The sequence below is a fragment of the Triticum dicoccoides genome, chromosome 6A, assembly GCF_002162155.2.
Source record: "Triticum dicoccoides isolate Atlit2015 ecotype Zavitan chromosome 6A, WEW_v2.0, whole genome shotgun sequence".
Taxonomy (NCBI): Eukaryota; Viridiplantae; Streptophyta; class Magnoliopsida; order Poales; family Poaceae; genus Triticum; species Triticum dicoccoides.
In genome coordinates this window covers 541,921,444-541,927,756 of record NC_041390.1, presented here as the reverse complement: position 1 = coordinate 541,927,756, position 6,313 = coordinate 541,921,444, and positions in this window count along the sequence as shown.

The following is a 6,313-nucleotide window of genomic DNA, read 5'->3' as shown; positions in this document are numbered from 1 at the left end:
CGTTTTGACCGTAGGAGGTCCGTTTCGTCTATTTTGCGGTGCGCCACACCCCTCCTGATCAACAGGACCCCCGTTTCGACCGTAGGAGGTCCGTTTCGTCCATTTTGCGGTACGACACACCCCTCCCAATCAACAGGACCCCCGTTTTGACCGTAGGAGGTCCGTTTCGTCCGTTTTGCGGTACGCCACACCCCTCCCGATCAATAGGACCCCCGTTTTGACTGTAGGAGGTCCGTTTCCTCTGTTCTGCGGTACGCTAGGCCTCGTTTCCATCGCCTATTCCGTCCAAGCCCTCCCGATGAACATGACCACGCATTCCGTTCCGAACCAGCCGGTTGGCTCCCACGCGTTCCGTTGCCTCCCGATGAACACGACACATTCTGTTGCCTCCCCATGAACAGGATGCATTCCGTTGCCTCCCCTTGAACACGACGCATTCCGTTGCCTCCCCATGAACATGACGACGATGCTGTTTCTCTGTTTCGACCCAGCCATGTACACGAGCCCTGGCCGTACGTATGCGCGAGTAGGCGCTCGAGACCCCACCCGTATGTACACATTCATGGCCGTATTTTCTTTCTTGCACCCTGGCCGCTGTATGTACGTGTACATGCTACGTGCGCGCCTCTACTACGACACGTGCGCGCCTCTACATCGACCAGTATGTACGTACACGTTCGCGACCAGAATGGCAATGCTACATACACTTCGACCAGGTGGGTCCCGACTGTCAGGCACTTCCTTGCGTGCGAATATGTAGCTGGTGGGTCCCAGCAGTCAGGGGGGCGAATCATTTTTTTCCCGGATGCACTTCCTTGCGTGTGAAGGTGTAGCTGCTGGGTCCCAGCAGTCAGGGGAGCGAATCGTTTTTTTGCCCGGACGCACTTCCTTGCATGCGAAGGTGTAGCTGGTGGGTCCCAACAGTCGGGGGGCGAATCGTTTTTTCTAGACGCACTTCCTTGCATGCGAAGATGTAGCTGGTGGGTCCCAGCAGTCAGTGGTGCGAATCGTTTTTTTCCGGACGCACTTCCTTGCATGCGAAGATGTTGCTCGTGGGTCCCAGCAGTCAGGGGGCGAATAATTTTTTTCGCGAAATACGATGGCCCGTGCAGTGGGTCCCCGCTGTCAGGTGGAGGAATAATTATTTTACGCGTAATAAGGTGGCACTTCATTGCGGCTGCCGTGGACCCAGCTGTCAGCCTCTCCATGTACAGTCCACGTCTGATGGAAGTCGTTCCTTGACCATGTTGACCACGCCGCGTCGAGAGCACCAGGGCGGTGGACGACGACGAGGCCTAGGAAGGGGACGACGCGGAGCTGGGGAAGACGCGGTAGTGGATGCACACGCGGAGAGGAGTACGAGGGTTCACTGGTTCGGCTGCGCTGCCGTCACCGCAGAATAACAGGGTGTGTGGGTGAGTGGAGGGATGGCCTGGCCAGTGGTGGGAGTAGTAGGGGCGGTGAGGCCTCTGCGGCAGCACAGCCGGCCACGGGAGGCAGGAGCAGGCAGCACGACCGGCGCTGCTTTAGGCTGCTGGAGCAAGAAGACTAGAGGTTGAAAAAGCATGACGGCCGTTGGATGGACATCGTACGGTCACTGCAGCTAGAATCGTTTATATGGACTAAGTTGACAAAGCCCTTGGTACGTCAACTTGGTAGGCCCACAGGTCAGCTTCCGAAATGGTGCGCCCCAGATGTCAGGGTGAGGAATCATTTTTTGGGCGGGTGAAGCTTGAATATCCGAGATTGAAGAAGAAGCAAGGCATCCGTTGGATGGACATCCAACCGCCACTTCTGCTAGAACCGTGTGTTGACTATAAGTTGACAAAGCCTTGCATACGCGTCAACTCTGTTTTTTAGGGGACGCGTCAACTTAGTAAGGCTAGAAGTGTGTGGCAGAGAACTTATAGCCCATTTGAGATTTGTAAGAATGTGTAGCCCATTTTTGAATTCTAATGGAATTTACTACAGCCCATTTACAGTTTGTTAAAAGTACAACCCATTTCAACCAAGCGTTCAAAACAGAATTCAATAAAATTTCCCACATTTTGATGGGATCCGAAATATTTTTATCCCGAAATTTCTGGTCATATTAAATACAATTTTAATATAAATTTATATTACATAAAAATCCAACGAAACATTGCGCTCGCAACAATTAATGAAGTTAAAATTTTCAATATCCAAAAATAATATTTTATAAAGTAATCATGTGTTTGGTGCATTTTTTATAGTTACTGCCCAATTTTCTTAATTATTTCTTAGAGCCCATTTTCTTGTTAAGCCTAATGCATCCCTCCTAGGAAAGATTTGCAGCCCAGCGGGGCGGAGAATAACAACTTGACCTTGCCTTGGTATTCCTAAAAAAAATGTATAGCTGGGCTAGCCATTTTCAGCTTGAAAAAATGGGTTAATTTAACAAATGCCACTCCAAATTTGGCGATTCCGAGAAATGGCACTGCAATTTCCAAACTTTGAAAAATGCCATTCCATACCATTTCTAGTGGCATTTTTCGAAGTCTGCAGTGGGGTTTTTGAAAATTTGCAAAAATTGCAGTGGCATTTTTCAAAGTCTGGAAAATGCAGTGGCATTTTTATGAATCACCATAATTGGAGTGGTATTTATCTAATTAACCCAAAACATTAATATTTGGGCTGGATATTTTGCCTGGGCTAGAAGGGCCACAGCCCGCCCAGTTAATACCTGCAGCGATGTTTTCGTTGTTGTTCAGAGGAGAAAAATTAATATCTAGGCTAAACATCGAAAAACTCTGCAGTGCTCACACCTCAAAAACACAAATACTGCTCGAGCTACTTGGTCCCAGCTGTCGGCCTCTTCTTGTGCAATTCTCTCATTTATTAACTACTACATAGGTTGACCATGGTGTGGGACAGTGATGTCAGGAAACCAGGAGGAAGCAAAAATTTTTATAGTTATATATATAATAAGGAGGAACTTGCGTACATGAGGCTATGGACCTAGTGGGTCCCCGTTATCATCCTCTCCAAGTAAAGTCATCTCCTCGCCCGCACGCTCTTTCCGCCCGAAATAGTCAGCGCCGCTCGCCCCGCTTCCCGGTGCAGGCGATTGCTCCGCCTTCAAACAACACAAGTGCCGTCTGTCCGTACATCTGCCGCCCACATTAATGATACGCGGTTGCCGAGGCGGCTACTCCGGTGCCACACTTCCGTCCCTCCGCCCGCCCACCATTGCTATATAAACTGCTGCACCGGCCATAGCCGCAGTCATCCGCATCCGCTCCCTTTCTCCTGTCCACACCACTACTACCCACCATGGATTCCTCGCGGTCCAGCGCTCTTCGGGACGGGCGGACGACGGACCACAAGGAGATGGCAGCCATTGCTGCCGACCGGCTGGCCAGCAGGCAGCCGGAGGATGATGACGTCCCAATGGAGAACATGGTAGTCGACGATCCGGCACCAATTCCCTCCTCCGTGCCATCCTCGCCGGTGCATTGCACCATGACCATCGGCGAGGCCCGTGCCCAATATAGACAGTGTGTGGCAGATGCATGAGGAGCAGTTCCGGGAGGCGCAGGCCGATGCCGCCTACAACCACCATCTCCTCCAGGAGCACCTGCAGGCGGAGGAGCAGATCGCCGTGGAGCGGGCGGAGCAGGAGGGGCTGCTCGACTCGTACCGCTCCGCCCGCAAGGGCCGCCTCGAGCGCTGGCGGTACCACATGCGGGTGGTGAAGGCTGCGGCCGCCTACAAAGAGGCTAGCAAAGAGGGCAATGAAGCGGGCGAGGCACTGTTTGGCGAGACCGACACTACAAAAAAATACACGTCCGTGATGATACGTGTTTGTCATAGTAGGTCGCGTTTTTTGTCGTGCATGTACATCCATGACAAATTTATGATAGAATCAATATAGTCATACCTGTGCTGTCGTAGAAGTGCTCCATGACATTACCAAAATTATCATCACGGAAGTGTCCACTTCCATGATGATAAATCGCGCGTCATAGAAGTGCTTTCGTCAAGGGTGACCGACACGTGGCATCCACCGTAACGGAACGCCGTTAAGCTATCGGGTCGGGTTTTGGATCCAATTACCCGTTAACAGCCCCGACCAATGGGGATTTCCACGTGTAAAATCATCATTGGCTGGAGGAAACACGTGTCGGCTCATCGTTGGGACAGATGTCATCCACTCATTGGACGGAAGGCGCCTATGATACGTCGACATGTGGCACGGCCCAACAGAGGCCCATTCCTGTGAAAAGGTCGGCCCATGGAAAGCCTGTTAACGGCATGTTTGCATATAGCCCATTTATAGCCCGCTAACCCAAGGCCCGTTACGCCCTATTCGAATTAGGCCCAGTAGCGTCATCTGGGCCATCCAATATGATTCCAGCCTGTTTTCACTTCTGGCCCATGTATGGCCCATGACGTCTTTCGGCCCATATGAGGCCCTATGTAACTCTTGGCCTATTAACGGCCCGTGGTGAAACTGGCCCGTAATGAACAGTGTATCACTTTACACCCATTAACGGCCCGTGGTGAAACTGATCCGTAATGAATAGTGTATCACTTTATACCCATTAACGACCTGTTATTCCGTTGGGCCATTTCCAGCCCATGTTTTACGCCTTCTCAGAGCCCATTTAATCTCGGGCTCATTTCCAGCATTCGTTTACTTACGGCCCGTTACTGTCATTTTCTGCTTGTGGGCCAAATTCAGCCCGTGGTTACAGTTGGCCCATTTGTGGTCCGTTAATACATTGGGCCGTTTTCATAGCGTCATCAAATACAGCCTATTAACGATGGCCCGTTATGGTCGGCCCATGAATGGACGATTCCAACTCTAGCCCGTTCACGGCCGTAATGCGGTATGTTTGGCCCATGTTTGGCCAATCGATCATACGACCCGTATAAGGCCCATTGATGATACGGCCCGCAGAAGGCCCATTATTTCTATGGCCCGTAGAAGGCCCATTGTTTCTATGGCCTGTAGAAGGCCCACTGTTTCTACGGCCAATAGGAGGCCCAATGTCACTACAGTAAATATTAGCCCATGGTTATTGTGGCCTAGTTTTTAAAATATAGGTTATTGCAGCCACTAGCTAACTTCGGAAAAAGAACTGCAATGACTACAAGCAAACAAATAAACAAGACAACAAGGAAATAAATAAGCAAGCAACTAACGCTAGGCTATCACGGCTATTACACATATTACATCCACTGGGCATCAAAGTTCGCCACCAGTGCAAATATAGGGAACAAAGTAGCATATCATATACACTGGTTGTCAAAGTTGGCGACCAGTGCAAATAAACGCCACAGCAAAACAAATCCAAAACTGAAACCACTTCAGAAGATCTCAAGAAACAATATCCTGGGTACCCATAATGCTGGCAAGATGCTTAGCAAGCTTATTAACTTTCTCTTGTTTGGCGCTTAAATCCTCCAACGCTTGCTGTTGCACCAAAAAAATGCATCTGAATTCTGCAGGGACTTCCTCAGTCCTTCAGCTTCCTGTCGCAGCACATCTGATCGATGTCTTTCAACTTGAAGTTGAGACTCAAGAAGACGAACTGATTCAAGCAGCGAGTTCGAAGAGCTTGTGCCAGCAGTAGTGGCCAGTAACTCGAACACTACATCAAGACAGGACTTTTGCGTTCCCTCGCTGTCGTCAAGATAGTTTTTATCAGCTTTCTTGGAGACCAACAGGGATGTCTCACTATCTTGAACCTTATCTGCATTACTTCCTTTACCATTGGATAACGTGGTATTGTTCTCCAATATTTTGTCCGCATTCTAAAAGAGAAACAAGCAGACACATCACATGTTTACCATGTTGTATATGAAACTCATTTTGGTAAATGAGTTCAGTAGTAAAGTGGACATGATAACAGCATGAAACAAACATATATCTATGTACCATGGTCACTTTATGGTCTATATCATTCTAGTTTTTGTTGCCAAATCAAGATAGAGACACAGTTCAAATAATATTTGTTCAAGACAAAGCAGAATAGATAGAATATAAGTGTGGGTAACTCTAGAGCAATAACAACACTTGTAATGTGCATGACATGAGAACATAACTGTTTATTCAATTGAAACTGAAATCAACATAGAGCAGGTTACAACAGCAATCCAGTTAAAGAAACATGTTTAAAATATACCTGTTGCGCCATTGGAGTTTCAGTTCCATCCTTCAAATTTGAAAATAGTTGTATGAGTAAATACAGTAACGTAAGAGCAAAGGAGTATGAACCATAGCTACAGAACCTGACCTGAGAACAAATCTTCTTCTCCTTTAAGTGTTGAGTTGGGATTCGGAGTG